This window comes from Schistocerca gregaria, chromosome X (assembly GCF_023897955.1).
Source record: "Schistocerca gregaria isolate iqSchGreg1 chromosome X, iqSchGreg1.2, whole genome shotgun sequence".
Lineage (NCBI taxonomy): Eukaryota > Metazoa > Arthropoda > Insecta > Orthoptera > Acrididae > Schistocerca > Schistocerca gregaria.
This window is the reverse complement of record NC_064931.1, coordinates 341,174,331-341,195,785: the sequence shown is the minus strand read 5'-3', so window position 1 is coordinate 341,195,785 and position 21,455 is coordinate 341,174,331. Positions and strand designations below refer to the sequence as shown.

The following is a 21,455-nucleotide window of genomic DNA, read 5'->3' as shown; positions in this document are numbered from 1 at the left end:
GTCCCAGGAAGGGGAAACTTTATTGACACATTCCTGGGGTCAGATACATCACATGATCACACTGACAGAACCACAGGCACATAGACACAGGCAACAGAGCATGCACAATGTCGGCACTAGTACAGTGTATATCCACCTTTCGCAGCGATGCAGGCTGCTATTCTCCCATGGAGACGATCGTTGAGATGCTGGATGTAGTCCTGTGGAACGGCTTGCCATGCCATTTCCACCGGCGCCTCAGTTGGACCAGCGTTCGTGCTGGACGTGCAGACCGCGTGAGACGACGCTTCATCCAGTCCCAAACATGCTCAATGGGGGACAGATCCGGAGATCTTGCTGGCCACGGTAGTTGACTTACACCTTCTAGAGCACGTTGGGTGGCATGGGATACATGCGGACGTGCATTGTCCTGTTGGAACAGCAAGTTCCCTTGCCGGTCTAGGAATGGTAGAACGATGGGTTCGATGACGGTTTGGATGTACCGTGCACTATTCAGTGTCCCCTCGACGATCACCAGAGGTGTACGGCCAGTGTAGGAGATCGCTCCCACACCATGATGCCGGGTGTTGGCCCTGTGTGCCTCGGTCGTATGCAGTCCTGATTGTGGCGCTCACCTGCACGGCGCCAAACACGCATACGACCATCATTGGCACCAAGGCAGAAGCGACTCTCATCGCTGAAGACGACACGTCTCCATTCGTCTCTCCATTCACGCCTGTCGCGACACCACTGGAGGCGGGCTGCACGATGTTGGGGCGTGAGCGGGAGACGGCCTAACGGTGTGCGGGACCGTAGCCCAGCTTCATGGAGACGGTTGCGAATGGTCCTCGCCGATACCCCAGGAGCAACAGTGTCCCTAATTTGCTGGGAAGTGGCGGTGCGGTCCCCTACGGCACTGCGTAAGATCCTACGGCCTTGGCGTGCATCCGTGCGTCGCTGCGGTCCGGTCCCAGGTCGACGGGCACGTGCACCTTCCGCCGACCACTGGCGACAACATCGATGTATTGTGGAGACCTCACGCCCCACGTGTTGAGCAATTCGGCGGTACGTCCAAACGGCCTCCCGCATGCCCACTATACGCCCTCGCTCAAAGTCCGTCAACTGCACATACGGTTCACGTCCACGCTGTCGCGGCATGCTACCAGTGTTAAAGACTGCGATGGAGCTCCGTATGCCACGGCAAACTGGCTGACAATGACGGCGGCGGTGCACAAATGCTGCGCAGCTAGCGCCATTCGACGGCCAACACCGCGGTTCCTGGTGTGTCCGCTGTGCCGTGCGTGTGATCATTGCTTGTACAGCCCTCTCGCAGTGTCCGGAGCAAGTATGGTGGGTCTGACACACCGGTGTCAATGTGTTCTTTTTTCCATTTCCAGGAGTGTATATATCTAAAAGCTAATCTGACTTGGACAAATAGCAGCAGATGAAAACTTAAAAACTATTCTATTTACAAGACGCACATGTATATTTTACAGGGTACACACACACACACACACACACACACACACACACACACACACACACACACACACATTGCATAGGAATAAACAAACATAAAAGTATTTTTCTGTTTATGCTTTTTAAATATTTTTGTTAATGCTTTGTTAACTTTTTCACACGCATGGTGTGCCTATATATAGTCTTGCTTGATTATCCTTTTTTCCACTCGTTTTGTGTGTATATACACATAGTACACACAACATTTTCTCTCTCTCTCTCTCTCTCTCTCTCTCTCTCTCTCTCTCTCTCTCTCTCACACACACACACTCACTCACTCACTCACTCACTCAGAGTTCCCCACCCCTTTGCTCGCAACAAGTGAGTAGTGTGAGTATGACAGTGTTTCAATCCCATCATCACAAATTACCTTTTTATTGTCATGAGGTGATAGCCTGATTTTAGACTGCAGCTCCGTGTACACCTCGTGTCCTCTCGGTCGAATTCTTGTTTGCCGTACCATACGCAGTGGCTGCGGTGCAGCACCGTGTACACCACTGTATAGGCACTGCAAATAGTCTTCGATAGAGAGGGCTCTTGATGCCATATGACGTACTCCCTTACTGTCCTTAGGCATGGCATCTTCCAGTGTGAGATACGCATACGTATTTGAGCGTAGACCTACTTACTCCACACTCGGCAATCCATTCGCCTCGTCTTTCGTAAGCTCGATGACCTTCTGGTTCTGTGGAACAATACCATAAGGATTATCGGCCGTGTATGAGGACGTGTCGAATTCGTTACCGTGATACCTCATTAATTCATATGGATTGCAGTTCTTCCACCAGTGGATGAAGCTATCTGCATCATATAAAGTAATTTAGCATCTGTAAAATGTGTTTTCGCAAACTAAAACGAAAGCGGTGCATGTGGAGTTTGGATAGGTCTAGCATGCACATCCCGACATAAATAGTTTCATAAACTCTACTGCAGTCTTCGCCATCTCCACAGCAACAAAGTTCTCCTTGAATACTAGAGTTTGGTTAGGCAGTGCATTTTCTTACTCCACAAAGCCCATCCAATTCGGATCTAATCAAAATTTCACGTAGTTCCCTCAAATTCTCCATTTACCGAAAATTGAATTATTCATTAATTTATAAAAATCTTTCTCAAAGTCACATGTTGCGGAAGGTCTCTGTCTCGTATTCAAATGAATATACTCCTTCAACCCGGGGGACTGCTTGAAGGAGATAGCCCAGGTGATTCTAACTAGCTCCAGCCCCAAACTGAGACACTGCTGGAGATAACGATAATGAATAATTTACTCCACTTACTCCCCAGCGTTGTCATAAATTTTGGAGCGGAGCCTCCTTGCGGAACTAGTTGCTCTGGACATAGTGGCAAACCAGCGTGCGCATCATGCAAACTAATGGGGCATGGGAGTTCTGCCTCCATCACATACCCTACATCAGAATCAGCCGCCATACCACCTATGATTTTTCCACGTAATCACTAGCACGTTCTATACATCGTCTGCTGCTGCGAGAAGAGAGAGACTACTGATTATCTGTAAGCACAGTGAGTATGGTTTATCTACTTTGCGCTGGCTTCTTGGCGTCTCCCTCACCTCCTTACGACGACGGCTTTCCTCCATCTCTTCCACCCACTGTGGCATTTCGCCCTCGCCTGAATTTGGGGGCCGGGGGTGGGGGGGCGGCCTCATCGATTCATTTCACTGATGTGCCTACAACAATAATGATCCAATAATAATAACATACACACACAAAAACTATTTGAAACATATATATATATTACGAATATACACTCACTTGAGATCTGCTATGCTTACTGCATATCTCCAGCTCATATCTGTCTCTGTCCCTCTCTTTCGTCTGCCAGGAAATTATCTACAACAACAAAAAATATGCACCATGTTACATATACAAAGAAATTTAATTACGTATACACAGCGCTATGGAGATGAAAAATGGATTAATGGATATATATACTGAAACAATACGAAATCCTTAGTGAAATGAAAAGAAATAACATATATCGGTTTTGATCCTTGAAATCATCTACAACAGTAACACCATTTTACATAAATGATGAATTTTTTGAGAAAGAAAGTATGTATACGCAACATATTCTGCAACTAAACGAAATTCTTGGTGAAAAGGTAACATTTATCGATTTTGGCCCCTCGAAATCGTCTACAACAACAGCATCTTATCACGTATTCGATGAGATCGTACACGATGACATTTCTGCTGCCGCTGTTGAAATTCTCTCTTTTACGATTTGGTGGGTGTGTGCTCAAACAACAAGGGGAAAAAATTAACACCAAAATATGAACACACATGCTACAAAACTTTTTTAAAATTCGAAATCTGAACACAAAATAATTTCGTACTATGAACTTTTTTTTTTACTGAAATATACCTCGAAATCTGAACTTGATCCTACAAAACTTGTTCTGAAAATATACGCCGCGAAATCCAACCTCATGTTATGAAATTAAATTTTATGCATATCTGGTAATTGCCTTGGGCGTTTGCTGCCACTGCTACTGCTACTGCTACTGCCATTGCCACTGCCGTGTGTTGCCGCTGATCGCTTCATTTTTTTTCCAAATACACCGGTAGCACGTGCGCGCGCATACACACACACACACACACACACACACACACACACTCACACTCACACACACGTAGTAGATTCGAATGGAAAAAACCCTCTTCCAGCCTCCACTTCGCTCTCTGGCGAGCTGCAGCCGCTGAGGCACGCGCTGCCGCTTTGCTGGTCCCAACTTACTACCGAGCCTCGTGTGGCAAACGACTGTGATAGTGTATTTAACTTCTTCTTCATGTGATGTAGGAACGTCTTCAGGGTTTGGACACAGTGCATTTGCGCTCATTTATTTTAGTTTCAGTATATAAACGACATACCGGTGGGATGTATTGCCGTAATGTATTTCCGTTCCACGTCCACGTGGGAAGGCAGTAGAGTGTTTTGTGAGAGAGTGTATTTGAAACAAATTGTTCAAAACGACATTTGAAAATGTACTGAGGCGTTTAACACTTTAAAGCGTAATTACGTGTGATGGGTATTTCATGCTGGTATTCCTTGCACGATCGGAATTAAAAAAAGCGATGGATTTAATTACGTCTTTTCGCTGTATTTTACAAGACCTGCATCTTCCCAAGCAGCAGAGAATGATGAGCAAGAGAGATCAAACTTCTGCAAAATGATTTTTTTATAAATAAACAATATACCTTCTGCTATGTAATTGAATTTCCTGTCGTCAGATCCTTCCTCTCCAGCACAAAGCTGCCAATTTCCGGATGGGAAGGGAGGGGAGGGGATGGTTGGAGGATTAACCAGAGGGTGAGGGGTTAATTAATTTATCAATTTAATCAATCATATTGAGAGTAGGAGAGGGCTATTCGAATAACTGAGGCCTGAAAGTGTACCTCTATCAACGAAGGAGAGGAGGTACTGGAGATTTCCTGAGGTATTGGGTGGAGGAAAGGGAGGGGTGGGGGGTGGAGGTTTCTCAGATTTACAGAGTATCCCCAGGGGTTCATACTCCACTTAGTGAAACAACAGATGAAGGACTTGTTTGTACACTCCTGGAAATGCAAAAAAGAACACATTGACACCAGTGTGTCAGACCCACCATACTTGCTCCGGACACTGCGAGAGGGCTGTACAAGCAATGATCACACGCACGGCACAGCGGACACACCAGGAACCGCGGTGTTGGCCGTCGAATGGCGCTAGCTGCAAAGCATTTGTGCACCGCCGCCGTCAGTGTCAGCCAGTTTGCAGTGGCATACAGAGCTCAATCGCAGTCTTTAACACTGGTAGCATGCCGCGACAGCGTGGACGTGAACCGTATGTGCAGTTGACGGACTTTGAGTGAGGGCGTATAGTGGGCATGCGGGAGGCCGGGTGGACGTACCGCCGAATTGCTCAACACGTGGGGCGTTAGGTCTCCACAATACATCGATGTTGTCGCCAGTGGTCGGCGGAAGGTGCACGTGCCCGTCGACCTGGGACCGGACCGCAGCGACGCACGGATGCACGCCAAGACCGTAGGATCCTACGCAGTGCCGTAAGGGACTGCACCGCCACTTCCCAGCAAATTAGGGACACTGTTGCTCCTGGGGTATCGGCGAGGACCATTCGCAACCGTCTCCATGAAGCCTGGCTACGGTCCCGCACACCGTTAGGCCGTCTTCCGCTCACGCCCCAACATCGTGCAGCCCGCCTCCAGTGGTGTCGCGACAGGCATGAATGGAGGGACGAATGGAGACGTGTCGTCTTCAGCGATGAGAGTCGCTTTTGCCTTGGTGCCAATGATGGTCGTATGCGTGTTTGGCGCCGTGCAGGTGAGCGCCACAATCAGGACTGTATACGACCAAGGCACACAGGGCCAACACCCGGCATCATGTTGTGGGGAGCGATCTCCTACACTGGCCGTACACATCTGGTGATCGTCGAGGGGACACTGAATAGTGCACGGTACATCCAAACCGTCATCGAACCCATCGTTCTACCATTCCTAGACCGGCAAGGGAACTTGCTGTTCCAACAGGACAATGCACGTCCGCATGTATCCCGTGCCACCCAACGTGCTCTAGAAGGTGTAAGTCAACTACCCTGGCCAGCAAGATCTCCGGATCTGTCCCCCATTGAGCATGTTTGGGACTGGATGAAGCGTCGTCTCACGCGGTCTGCACGTCCAGCACGAACGCTGGTCCAACTGAGGCGCCAGGTGGAAATAGCATGGCAAGCCGTTCCACAGGACTACATCCAGCATCTCTACGATCGTCTCCAAGGGAGACTAGCAGCCTGCATTGCTGCGAAAGGTGGATATACACTGTACTAGTGCCGACATTGTGCATGCTCTGTTGCCAGTGTCTATGTGCCTGTGGTTCTGTCAGTGTGATCATGTAATGTATCTGACCCCAGGAATGTGTCAATAAAGTTTCCCCTTCCTGGGACAATGAATTCACGGTGTTCTTATTTCAATTTCCAGGAGTGTATTTAAAAGTGTATGTTATATCTGGTTAAATCAATGTGATAAGGAACGATTGTTTGTATTTCCTAGTTTTCAGGATTCGTCTAAAGTTTTAACTGCTACTTCGAAAGATTTAAAGATCCGTCATCGTCCAGAAGAAGGCAAGTTAGTCAAGGTAGCAGCATTATTGTCAAAGACAGTATTACATCCCTAAAATATTCAACGTTGAAATGTTTCATTGGTAATGTGTTTTCCTGATGAAAATAAAGTTTCAGCTCTACATTCATTTTTCAACGAGGTGTGTTCTGTAGACAGTGCAGTATTTATTCAGATTATTCTTTCGCGGTGGAAGATAGTGAGTGTTCATTCACCTAAGATTGGCTGTTGCCTCAGTTGCAAGAACCAGTATGCAGTTTTGATGATGCCAGTATTCAGTACTTCAAAAATTATGCCAAGTTTCTGAGGCATTGCAAAATCTCACCACCATTTGCACCTCCGTTTGAATATACTGGAAAATTAACATTCGAAACATTTTTTTTCCCTTGCTATGTACAACAACAACAATTCATTTAACTGAATACGTTTCCAGCACTGTTGTGAGGTACAAATGATTTTTATTAGGTAAGTTGCATGCAAATGCTCTAGAGATTAGATTTGGCCGCTAGAGACAAATTTGTGATGTATGTTGTTACGTGTCAGTTTCGAAGCCCTTGGACTCAGAAAAGAAACTGAAAATAAGGAGTGTGTTCAAAATGAGATCTGCCTTGTTTCTGTGTAAAAGACTGGGCACTAAGTTTTATAGAAACACCTGATGAGCAAGTTTCTCTTGACAATTTAGAGCACGTTCATGAACACACGAATAAAATATTAACTTCTGAAAATGATTTAAGTGTTTGTTCTGTATTAGATGTTACGTATCTCACTGCATATTAAAATTCTTAAGTGGGTACGATAAATTAAAGCACTTATTGTTCGTGCTGATGAGCTTATTGCAAGCAGAATTAACAGTGTGACTGACTCATACTTACTCAACCTATGCAGAGTGGCATAAAGTTACCACCTGATTTCATATTTCGAAATGTTGTTGAACACTCATTGTTTTGAACACTTGTATCTAATGAGTTTGAATGTTTATTTCTAAGCAGCACAGATCATAGGAAAGTGTTCTGACAGCTTCTGGAAATGACTGTTGACTGTTATCACTTTTCTGAGATGTGCACTTTTTGTTGGCTCAAATGGCTCTGAGCACTATGGGACTTAACTTCTGAGGTCATCAGTCCCCTAGAACTCAGACCTACTTAAACTTAGCTAACCTAAGGATATCACACACATCCATGCCCGAGGCAGGATTCAAACCTGCGACCGTGCGGTCGCGCGTTTCCAGACTGTGGAGTCTAGAACCGCTCGGCCACTGCGGCCGGCTGCACTTTTGGTAAACATGCAAAAGAAGTCATTTGAAAAAGTCAAACTTTGGGAAATATTTTCACAAATAATTATTTTAAAATAAGGAGCAAACGCCGTATAACCATCAGTTGACGTAAGTTACTTAAATTTTCTAAGTAAATGCAAATTTGTGTGTAGTGGCGGGTGTTTTCCGTTTTCGAATTTTTGTTTTCCTTTACAACTGGATATAAAAATAGAGTTTTTGACGTTACATCATGTTGCAGGACTGCATGTTTCACAAAAGCTAGAAACTGAATTAAACTTTTAAGTAATCGCTTTTGAGGTAAGCTGCAGTGTTACTGCTAAAAATGGTTATAATTTCAATTCCCGTTTCTCAGTGCTTTACGGCTGGTATGTAGTCTGCATGAAATGTACAGTGCATCACTGTTTACACATTTGCAACGAAATTTCCAACAGGAAACGGCACTGTGAACTGCCAACGCACATATGCGTAGCACTCAAGGGCGAGACGTCTCTCGAGGCGGACCGAGGCCCACGAGGGCTCGGGTGAGCCGGGAAGTTGTAGCTGATATAGGTGCAGTCGGAACCGTCCGTGGTTAAGGGGGTGGGGGGCCGGGCCGACTTGGAGCAGGAGAGGCACCACACGACATTTTAATTTTCAGTGTCTATACTTTCACAAATAACTTCATAGAACTTCGTCAGCATCACCAGGAAGGATTCAGTATTCACACTCATTGCAGTGGACGTTCGAAAACATAACAAAATAATTTTCTTTTTTACGTGCGAAATTTCATTATTTTTTCACTTACTAATGGGTGCATTTGTTGCTATAGGTACACTTTTCTTCATAAGTTAGAGAGATTCTTTGATGAATTTTGCACATAATACATACCATACTTACAGGTGTATGAAACTATAGAATTTATTTAATTTATGAAAAAACTAATGAGCTGTTGTATTTTAAACTTCACGTTTAGGAAAAGCACAAATTTTATAGTCAATAACCTCAATTTTTACCACAGTTTTTAATAGATTTGGAAAATTCTAGAGTTTCATACACCTTTAAGTATGGTTTGTATGGTGTGCAAAATTCATCGATGAATCTCTCTTACTTATGAAGAAAAGTGTACCTACAGCAACAAATGCTGCCATTAGTAAGTGAAAAAAATGAAGAAATTTCACATGTAAAAAAAATTACTTCGTTATGTTTTCTAACTTCCACTGCTATGAGTGTGAATTCTGAATCCTTCCTGGTCATGCTGACAAAGTTTTATGAATTTATTTGTAAAAGTATAGACAGTGCAAATTAAAATGTCCTGTGGTGCCTCTGCTGCTCCAAGTCGGTCCGTTTGACGTCCTACCCCCCATAAAGCGGAGGCGGAACATAGGGACCAGAAACCTTTTGTGCTACATACCAAGGGATAGGTTGTAGTATAGCTGCATAAGTCCTCCCACTTTGTTGGTACGATTGGCGCCACTTGTTGTTCCACAAGGTTTTGATCTGCTGCTGCAGATGTTACAGGTCTGTGTAAGGAACACGTTCGTACGTTTTTGTTCCACGGTAAGTGGCAGTCTTGGCAAAAGCGTCGACAATGACATTACCCAGGATAACATGGTCCTGCTTTACCCTCAGCATGGTGATTTTTCTCGTGCTACCGGTGTATTTGGAAAAAAATGAAGCGATTAGCGGCAACACACGGCAGTGGCAGTGGCAGCAAACGCCCAAGGCAATTACCAGATATGCATAAAATTTAATTTCATAACATGAGGTTGGATTTCGCAGCGTATATTATCAGAAAAAGTTTTGTAGGATCAAGTTCAGATTTCGAGGTATATTTTAGTAAAAAAAAAGTTCATAGTACGAAATTATTTTGTGTTCAGATTTCGAATATTAACACCAAAATATGAACAAACATGCTACAAAACTTTTTTAAAATTCGATTATATATGATTTAATGACAAGCTATGAACGTTACTCTTACGATTTTTTTGTATTAATATCTCTTGTGTTCTTAAGAGTATTTTACTATTATCAGTGTTGTTGTTGTTCATTTTGTTTGTAATTCGCTCATTTATTGTACAAATAAATATAGAAATTGTGCTTGAGACATTATATTGTTACTATTTGTCGCCATTTTTCCACCGTTGCTGGTTCAATGTTGAGACTAAGTGTACCAGTCTTTTTGCCACACGATTTTGTTTCTCAACAAATTCGATGAGATCGTATACGATGACATTTCTGCTGCCGCTGTTGAAATTCTCTTTTACGATTTGGTGGGTGTGTGCTCACACGCCAGATTTCCACACTCCCAAACATCCCTAGGTCTACTGTTTCCGATGTGACAATGAAGTGGAAACGTGACGGGAAACGCACAGCACAAAAGCGTACAGGCCGACCTCGTCTGGTGACTGACAGAGACCACCGACAGTTGAAGAGGGACGTAATGTGTAATAGGCAGACATCTATCGAGACCATCACACAGGAATTCCAAACTGCAGCAGGAACCACTGCAAGTACTATGACAGTTAGGCGGGAGGTGAGAAAAATTGGATCTCATGGTTGAGCGGCTGCTCATAAGCCACACATCACGCCGGTAAATTCCAAACGACGCCTCGCTTGGTGTAAGGAGCGTAAACATTGGAACATTGAACAATGGAAAAACGTGTGGAGTGACTAATCACGGTACACAATGTGGCGATCCGATGGCAGGGTGTGGGTATGGCGAGTGCTCGGTGAACATCTGCCAGCGTGTGTAGTGTGTAGTGCCAACAATAAAATTCGGAGGCGGTGGTGTTATGGTGTGGTCGTTTGTTTGTTGTTTTGTGTGGCACTATCACAGCATAGGCGTACATTGATGTTTTGAGCACATTCTTGCTTCCCATTGTTGAAGAGCAATTCGGGGATGGGGATTGCATCTTTCAACACGATCGAGTACCTATTCGTAATGCACTGCCTGTGGCGGAGTTGTTACACGACAGCAACATCCCTGTAATGGACTAGCCTGAATCCTATAGAACAGCTTTGGAATGTTTTGGAACGCCGACTTCGGGCCTGGCCTCACCAACCGACATCGATACGTCTCCTCAGTGCAGCTCTCCGTGAAGAATGGTCTGCCGTTCCCCAAGAAACCTTTAAGCACCGGATTGAACGTATGTCTGCGAGAGTTGAAGCTGTCATCAAGGCTAAGGGTGGGCCAACACCGTATTGAATTCCAGCATTACCGATGGAGGGCGCCGCGAACTTGTCATTTTCGGCCAGTTGTCCGGATACTTTTGATCACATAGTGTACCTTGAAGTTTTCCGAGGAACTGGCGAATTTCACAACGAACCATCTGGCTCACTCGGTAACAATCGAAAAGGGTAATTGGGTAATCAGTTATCACTGATTCGAATCTGGCTATGGCATTTTATTTCGTTTTATTTTTCTTTCATTTCGAATACCTACACCATTTAAATATAAGATTGATCAAATATATTCAAATGAAGAAGCATCTATTCTAATTACACATCGCACACATTACAAATATAAATTCTTAATTATCGCTATTCTATAAAAATTGCTAATAAAGATTGTTTAAATTTAAAAAAGACTTTGCAAGTTTGTTAACAATCTTCTATAAATTATTAATCAAGAATTTATATTTGCAATGCGGGTGATATGTAATTAGAAACAGGAAGTTTTATATTTTTCATAAGAAATGATGATTAGATATGTGTTAATTAGCATATATTTTATGAAATTTTTATTTATATGATGCAGGTATTCTAACTGATCGAGAAAATAAAATGAAAAAAAAGCACCGTAGTTAAATTCGTACCTGCATTCCACTGATCACCAGATTAACATTTACCAACGCTACCTTGTGAGACATGCGCCTCGTTGTGAAATTCGATTTAATGCTGGTAAAGTGAAGTTTTCTCTGAAATCTTCAAAGTCGTTTTTCTCAAGAATTTGTGATAGTTGCATGGAGATGTTTCGGTAGATTGATATTTGATTCCTGAAATTCACGTACGATAAATATACGAAACTGGATTGCCGAGTAACCTCCTTTTCAGTATAATGTTAAATTTTCCTTATTCGAGCTCGGGTTTCCATATTATTTACGTCTGTCTAAGTTTTTCTCTACTAATAATTCATCCTGACTATGAGGCTTCTTCCACGGTTTCTCCTACCTGTTACAATCTTGGCTAGCAACTCATCTGCGCCGTTTCGTTTTCTTTGTTTGACCCAACCGCCTCCGTGTCCCACACTTTATTATTATTATTATTATTCTTTCCGTTGGCGTTTTGTTAAAATTCTGTCTACCCAACAGACGTTTGTTTTGAAGACAACGTTATCTGAAATGCAGAATTCGTGAAAGGCTCCGACCAGAGCCTCTGACAAACTTTGGAATACATGAAAATCTGAATGACTGGTCTGGAGAAATGTGACGAGGACATACGTACGTTGCCAAAACCGGAGACAAATATTAGCTGACGGACCACCTTTTACGGTCTGCAGAGTGACAGTTTGAGTTCTCTTCGTTTTATAAACTGTGTGTTGCACTGGTTTCATGTGAGTATTGTTCGCTGAGTGTTTTGTTGTGAAGAGCCCGTGCCCCCCAGTGAATCACTGCATAGTGATTGTGTCCGTTTTGTCTCTAGTTACCTTGGTCATAGTATACATTAAAAATGCCTACACTCCAGTGCCTACGTCATGTGTGTCGTGTAGCTGGGACCTCTCGGCGCTTTGCTGTGAGTCGTGGGTCCTTTTTTTCCTTCCTATACAATTGAAATTAGATTCGTGTTTTCCACAGATGCTAGAAGCTGATTTTATCCGACGCAAACTGTTTTGCGAAGGAACTTGCAAATCTCGATCATTAGGATGATTCGATTCGGAAAATACTATGAATAAGAAACTTTGTTTTGGTCGACGGAAAAGCTACTATAGTGACAGTAGATTGACAAGCACAGTTTAACGTCCGGCCGAAGACACTAATACGGGGTGAGTCACCTAAATCATACATCGCATATAGCATAGAAATGGAAAGTGCTATTGATGTGCGGTTGATAGTCAGGGGCTCATAATATTAACCAATCAATAGATTCTAAGTATTATTACAAAGTGTACTTTTTGTGCAGATAAACACTTTTTTTAAATATAAGAATGCCAATTGGCATTAACAAACTAAAAGTAAGATAAAAAAGTTCCAGCACCGACACTTGTACAGTACCTCTGGTAACACACACTAAAGAGTAACAGAAGTGCATACTCTAATTACGTGGATTATATTCAGCAACGAGACAACTGACCATCACAGGTTTGCATTCAAAATGATCACCGGTAACGGCAATATACGCTTCCACTATGGTACGGAACGACTGTTCGTATCTCTATGAAGACAGCGACTTTCAGCTTTCCCTACACAAAAAAAGTCTATAGGCGCCAAATACGAGGGACGGGCCGGCCAAAGTACGGGTACTCTGCGTCCAGTCCAACGATTTGGAAATACAGAAATAGGTGAAGACATGCTGTAGTACTTCGTGCATGATGTTGGTACCACAGGTTCTTCCTAGTCTAGCCGGCTGGAATGGCCGAGCGGTTCTAGGCGCTTCAGTCTGGAACCGCACGACCGCTACGGTCGCAGGTTCGAATCCTGCCTCGGGCATGGATGTGTGTGATGTCCTTAGGTTAGTTAGGTTTAAGTAGTTCTAAATTCTAGGGGACTGATGACCTCAGATGTTAAGTTCCATAGTGCTCAGAGCCATTTGAACCATTTTTTTTCTTCCTAGTCTACAGAGGAACGCCTTCTAGCGTCCTTGGAAGAGGAGGCTACGACACTTATGCGCGTTCAGCCTTCCATCTATGAAAAACGTGCCTATGAGCTGATGGTTCACTATGCCACACCACACGGTTACACTCCATGATCGCTGATGCTCCACTTGACGAAGCCAACTGGTATTGTCAACAGGCCAATAGTGCATCCTTCGGCGGTTTACCTGGGCATGATTGGTAAATGTGGCTTCATCTCTAAAGAAGGTACATGATACATCTGGAGTATCCCGTCTTAATGTCCATGTACTGAAGTTGACACGATCCTTATGAGTGTTTCCATGCAGCTCTTGATGGATATATATATATATATATATATATATATATATATATATATATATATATATGATAGGGATGGAACCTATGTCGATGGAGAATGCGTAGGATACTTGCCTGACTCATGCCAGTTTCTCGTGCGATTGCGCGGCAGCTAACGTGCGGATCAACTGCAACAGTAGCAACAGTATTAATTTCGTCCTCTTTTTGTCATTTGTTTTCGTCTGTTACGTTGGCCAGGTGTTATACTACACTTTCACGTAACTGATTGAAGAGGTTGATAAATAATTGCCGAGATGGTTGACGCCTATTGGGATATCTTGCTCATACACCTTACAAGAATGAACTGCATTCTTCCTATACTTTCCATACACCATGAACATGCCGGTTTTTTCTGCATTGATAAATCCCACCGTCCACTCACCTCCTACTGCTTGAATTGCCACACACTATCTAGCAAGTCGCAGTGCACTGAAGGAATACGCAAGCCCTCTGTAGGCAAACACAACAACATCGTACATACTGACAATGAAGGTTGAATGGCACCAATAGGTGTCGGCGTGCAAACTTTTCAAAATACGATCTCTTGTAAACGACTAGCACCAGAATCCTGCAACAAACACCACTGACATTCTAGATTGCCCTACTTTTAGTTCGTTAATATCAATAGGCTTTGCACAAAATATACACTTTGTAAGTATTATTACAATATGTTCATTGGGTAACAATACGAGCCCCTGACTACCAATCCATTCTGTGAAAACCGCACATCACTAACATTTTCCATTTCCCAATATTTTCGGTGCAAGGTTTAGGTAATTCACCCTGTGTATACCTGTATGTGTACATTGTGAGAATGGACGTGCATGTGATTGCATAGGTCCTACTGTGTTCTCAAGTATGTTTGCTTTTTGCAGACTCTGTTTGCGGGTTATATTGTTTTTGCACACCATGAATGTGAGTACACACTGTGTGTATTGTATATTGTGATGATTCGCCCTGTAGCGGACGGGTAGTTGTGCGCAGAACTCGTGACTGGGATTTCCTACGCCCGACACCCCCTCTTCTGCTTGAAGTGTCATGTAAGTCTCACACGTTGGCTGCCGACCACTCGGTACTGTCGATCACATTTATTTGAAAACGCGCTGCAGTTGATTAAGCGAATATTTTTGATTTTGAATATAAATATGAGCAGTGAGTGAGATTTTAGCGCGTAAATAAAGCACGCACTGTCAATAAAAGAAGAAAAAAAATGTTAGATGTCTAAGAACATTGCCTGAAGCGGAAATATTAAATTACAAACAAAAACAAACAGTGACAGCAGTGACTTTTTTTTTTGATTCCGAAGAGGGTTGTTCAAGTTTAGACTCCGAAGAAGATACGGTGGTGTGTGTTACGTGGTATATTGTGCCCCCTACACTTACATACATACATACAGAACAAGTCACCATACGGTGCAGGGCAGAAGGTACCTTGTACCACTAATGGTCTTTCTCTTTCCTGTTCCACTCGCAAATGGCACGAGGGAAAAACGACTGTCTGTATACCTTCGTAAGAGCCCTATTTTCTCTCATCTTGACTTCACGGTCCAAACGTGAGAGACATGCTGGTCGCAGCAGAAGCGTTCTGCCGTCAGTCGCAATTGCCGATTCTCTAAAATTTCTAAGTAATGCTTCGGGAAGAGAAAGTAGTCTTCCTGCCAGGAATTCCCATTTGAGTTCACGGAGCGTTTCAGTAATATTCCCATCTCGATCAAATCTACCGCTAACAAATCGAGCTACATGACAAAATTGCTTCGATGTCTTTCTTTAATCAGATCTGGTGGGGATCCCAAATACTCGAGGAGTACTGAAGTATTTGTGGCACGAATGTTCTTTATGCGGTTACCCTTATATGATACAGTTTTTTTAATCTTTATTGATACAACAACACTGTAACATAATTGAAAGGAAACAAGTATTGTGATACAGATGATTCATAAAACAACAAAACATTATTATTATACACACTAACCCACCACCTTATATAATTATTGGGTCCAATTATTATACTTAACAAGCAGCTTATACTAATTGATTGGCACTTGCTACAGACAGGGTTCTTGACTACTCTGGTTATTCTAAGACTAACTACCCTGCAGCGTTACAGGTGTGCCGGACGATATACAAACCTACTAAATAAGGCCTGCTCACTGAGCTAATCCCAGTGAGCGTGCCCTGGCACTGGGCTGGCCAGCTACTTTTGAAATCGCTGCAGTCCCTACCTATCTTAGTAATGTTAGTCTTCTAATTTTGCATTATTCTAGCGTAACTACTTTATAAGTAATCTAGTGCATAAGTCAAGTCCAGGAATGGTACACCTGCTCTCCTGGTCCAACAGCGCGGCGGATTCCGGTCGTGAAACAACCGGCCAGTACCGCGCTCGGCGGTAACTGCAGGTGTACCTGTGTCTTCATCGGGTTATTTGGTTTCTAATGAAATCCCTCAAGATCTTCTTGGATATTTCATTTGCCAAATTGTTGAGGACATTGAAGGTCTCGGCACGTCGCAGTAGTATGTATGTGTGTCTGTTTGCTAATTTGTTTCTGAGTTCGAGCGCCACATCGTCATATAACGTGCAGTCATAGACGACGTGTCCGGGTGCTCCGCACCACAGTCGCACGCTGGTGTTGCCCGTTTTCCAAATCGACATAAATATGTAAGAAAGTGCAGCAGACCTCTGCTCGGATCAAAGTGGCTCATTTGTAGCCTTTCTCTGATATTTGGTAGTAGCTGAAAGACCCTTCTACCCGTTTCCTCGTTTTCCCATTGCTGTTGCCACAACTCTTCGCCCCTTCTCTTTATTGCATATTTGTCCGCAACTTGTACCCCCATGATTTCCCTGGTCTTATCTATTTTTCCTTTGGAGACCCAGTACCATGCTCCCTGTTCTCTGATTTTAATGTCTAGTGGACATAATACTATTATTATCAGTAAGGCCCCACCAGGTGTTGTTCGGTATGCCCCGACAGAACGCAACAGCATGTTCTGCTGCACCCTTCTCACAGTCATTGCAGGCATCACCCTCGTAAGCCTGTGTGCCCAGACCCCACTCGCATATCCTACTAAGGACGTTAGGATACTATTGTGGTATAGTTTGATCAAGTTGGGAGGTAGATGGAATCTTCTATGGCCTATACTGATGAGATTATTTAGAACTTCTAATGCTCGCTGCGTTATGTTTTCTATGTGTGTATTATAGTTCCATTTTTCGTCTATTGTGACTCCTAGATATCTGGCCTCACGACGCCGAAGAACTGGAGTTCCCTCAATTCTGACAGTTGGATTTCTGACTAGACTGCCTTTCATTAACAGGTATGTGGATTTGTGTGGTGCTATTTTCATTTTTGCCTCTTGGCACCATTTCTGAAGCATTATCATTTCTTGCTCTACCTTAGGCACGAGTTCCTCTCGGCTGCGGCCGCCTACCAGCAGGAGGAGGTCATCAGCATAAGCTATCACGTCTAGCACATCCTCACTTAGTTGTAGTCTTTCTAGGAGGGGTTCTATGTTTATATCCCAAAAGAGTGGCCCCAGAACCGATCCCTGGGGGCACCCTTTCGTGATGGTTTTACTTGTTCTTCCGCTAGGCGACGGTAGCCAAACCTCCCTGTCCATGCAATAGCTCCTTAGACAGCCATAGAGGGGCCCTGGGCACTCCTCGCGCAAGCGGGAGAAGAGCGAGGCCACCACAGTTTGTCAAAGGCGCCACTGATGTCAACCATGACGCCTACCACATACTTGTGCGGGGTTGAGCTGCAGACCTCAGCTGCCAGGGCGATTGCGTCAGACGCCGAACGCCCCCACCTAAAGCCGAACTGTCTGTCGCTCATCTCGCGCAGTATCCTGTGCGCTGTCAGTCTGTCAGCCAATAGCTTCTCCAGCAGCTTACCTAGGTTGTCTAGGAGACAGATTGGCCTGTAAGATTTGGGTTCTGCGTGGTCCTTATCCTTCCCTTTTTGAATAAGTATTCCGTTAACCCTTTTCCAGATTTTAGGGAATCTCCCAGTTCTTCGACATTCGTTGAAGACTCCCGTGAGAGACGCTATTAGCTGAGGGGCGAAGAACTGCACCACTTCCGCGACTATGCCTTCTGGCCCCGGTGCCTTGCCCTTTTTCAGTGATTTCATTTGTGCAGCCACTTCCTCTCCTGAAATAAATTTAAATTACCATTTAGGATCACACTTATTTCTTCTGAGCTGCTGCTGCCCCTACGTGCTCGTAACTTCGTCCTGCTTGAAGCAACATTGCGATTGGGTGCTGAAAAGAAAGTGATTATGATAGCACCAACATCACAAATATATTTGGCAACACCAGTATTTTGACAAATACTGATAAGTGCAAACACTTACTGACTGACAACTGGACGAGTCTAAATTTTAAAATATTGTGAGGAAGGTGGACTTCTCCGTAAGTTGTTAAGCCTGTGTGGCTGGCTCCTTCCTGTTTTTATATTAGTTGCCAGCTAGCCTCAAGTAGTTAGGCAAAAGTTTGAGTCTTTTTATCCAGTCAAATTTCATTTTACAAAACGTTATTTTATACTACCAAAATTTTCTTTTACTTTGACAGCATCTGATTTAGGCGTTCATGATGACACATAGTCATGCATGTTTTTGTTTATTTTAATATACTTACTTTAAATTATAATTTTAATTATAAAAAAGTAAACTTTTTGTGCGTTTTAGCTACACACGTTCTATATAATTTTTATCCTTGGACAATACTGAGGGGAAAATTGTTGGAATTGGTGGTGGCTATTAATGTTGGCTTTCCGCGTAGCTCAGGCATGGGGAAATGGTCCTTGACCCCTTCTCAAGCAATGACATTGTCATACATTTCCAACAAAGCTGGTAATGTATTTCTGTCTGACGCCACCACAGTACCATCTTTTGTCATGAAAGTTGTATTTGCTAAGTAAACAAACAGCGCAAATTCGCATCCAGCAGGGGCACGATAACCGGTTGGTTGAGCTCTAAACCGTCATTGTCGTCACTATGCAATGTACTGACTGTTCTTGAACACCAAGACTTAGTCCAAGAATGGGCGGATGTATCGCCAATATGAATCTCTGTGCTGCTGATACATCCATGCTTAAATATTTCGAATAGCCTAAATACAGCATTTTCCCCTGCCAGGGAGAGAGCAGTACCACTCAGCAATCAGGGAGAGGCTCGAGGCTCTGTGGATGTTCAAGTGCAAACAATCTGTCGATGATCTTGTAGCCTTTCACGTTGCGAGAGTAAGATTCTGCCGTGTTATGAAGGGCGAATGAAGAGAGAAACCCTTGTATTATCACCAAATACGTGACGTCCAACTATGTGGCAACCGACAGCCACCGGTTGGCGCAGCGACCATGAGGGTCCGAAACCTCACACCTGCGTCACTGCCATGGCTACCGGGTCGCATGGGCCAGGCCCATGTTTATGTTTATGTTCGTTACATTCTATTGACGCCGTATGATACTCGTATTGACAGACTTACGTAATTTCTGTGGTAATGCTTGGACTGTGAGAAGACTCTACTGTTAAATTTCTACTGGTAACAGCGTGGAGTTAAATATAGGTGCATGTCATCGTGTCACACCCCATTGGTGCTTGTCTGTTGTGATGGATAAATACGAGGGTTATTCGGAAATTAAGGAACGATAGGTCGCGAAATGAAAATCAGTGAAAATCAGAACTGTTTTATTTGCAACAGTTAGCTACAACTTCCAGCTACTGATCTCCATAGCTGCCGATCCGACTTTTGACGTTTGTCGTAGCGTTGTACCAATTTTCCAATACCCTCGTTACAGAAGGCAGCCGCCAGTGATTTCCGCCAATTCTCTACGCTGGCCTACTGCTCACTGTCTGTGCCAATGTGTTGTCTTCATAGCTAGCGATTCATGTGAGCAGAGATGAAACTCAGAGGGAGACAATTACAGGCTGTATTGTGAGTAATCAAACATTTCCAATTGAAAACGATAGAGGAGCATCTTCATTGACCCTACAGAATGCGGTTGAGAATTGTCTTGGAGAAGAAAACGCAAGACAGTTATGTAATGTTGGCTGCATAGCTTCAGGCGAAATTTATCACGAGGTCCTCGTACTTGGCGGGAGACACTATTGTTCTGGGTATCTTTATGTGCACCCTGTGTACTCAGAACTAAAAAGAACGACGTAACGCGATTGACAGGCATACTATAGACACTGCCCAACACACCTGTGCAAAACGTCAGCGGATTTTCACTGTGGTTTCCATTTCGCGACCGATCGTTCCTCACTTTCCGGATAACCCTCGCATTACAACAACATTTCCTTAACATGACGAATCGTACCACTATTAAAAAGTACATCGTATCCAGTCAGGTGGATTTCAGACAGGAAGGTCCTTTATTATCTTTGTAATGAGCGATGGGATTATCTTCACCAACCAAGGTGAAGTAACCTAAACAATGATTGAGCGTTTCGCTTTAATCATCATTATTGAAAACCAGGATATGGCGTTCCACAGTTACTGAGGAGATGCCAAGTGGAACTTTTGGGACTTACAACTTACCTGTGACCTCGTGTCGCCTGGGTATAGCACTGTCTGTAGCATGTGATAAAAAAAAACAAAAAAAAAACGGATCACGACAAAAGATATTGCAAAACGTTTCAGCACCTCACTGGGAATGCTAAAGTAGTGCTCCTCGACCTTCTGACTTGATAAGGAAGACAGGACAGTTTACCAAATGGTGAAAGGAAGCTGTCTTAATTTCTCTCTTTAAATCTGGAAAGGATTGCACATGCCCCAGTAGGTATTACAGTGCTGCCCTCTAGGTGCGTAGGTAGAACACAAGAGTAGATGATTTACTGATAACCCGACCCTGCTGGAACTGGCTGCATAGCAGACATTCCTGCACAGGAATAATCTAAATAGGTGTTTCCTTTAATGTACAGAAGGCCTGCGATGCTACTTAGACGTATTATTGCCTTGGATATCCGTGCGTGGAGTTTTGTAGACGTCGTCATATTATTTCTGTCTTCTTACAGTATTTTGTCTCCCCATGTTCTCTTTCAGATGTCGATCCAGTTATTTTCTTGGTGATACTTTTGAACAAGAGAGCTGTGTCCACGGAGTGAGGTGGCGTAGTGGTTAAGGCACAGGTGTCGCATTTGTTGGACTAACGTCCAGCCATTCTGATTTATGTTTTCTGTCATTTGGCCTAAATATTTTCGCTTTTACATCCTTTGTAATGACCTCATTGTCTGTGCAACGCTCCTTTAAGAATGATGTCCTGCAATATAGCGTTTTAAATGTAACGACTTTGATAACAATTATTATCACTGTTATGGCTATGTTAAGGGGATCCTTGAAGTGTTTTTATCTGCAGAAAACCTTTGATTTTTGCATCAACGTACAACCTTGCAGCAAACGTACACCAACTGCAGATGAATATTAAGAGGCTGTAAAAGTAGCCTGAAAAATTTGGTTTTAAAT

At 43.6% G+C, this 21,455-nt stretch overlaps 1 protein-coding gene across 8 annotated transcripts in view; it reads left to right on the top strand.

Moving 5' to 3' along the window:
• The window catches only part of LOC126298513 (uncharacterized), a 350,018-nt gene that overhangs the window by 62,545 nt on the left and 266,018 nt on the right, over nt 1-21,455 (top strand). The gene's annotated exons all lie outside the window — the stretch shown is intronic.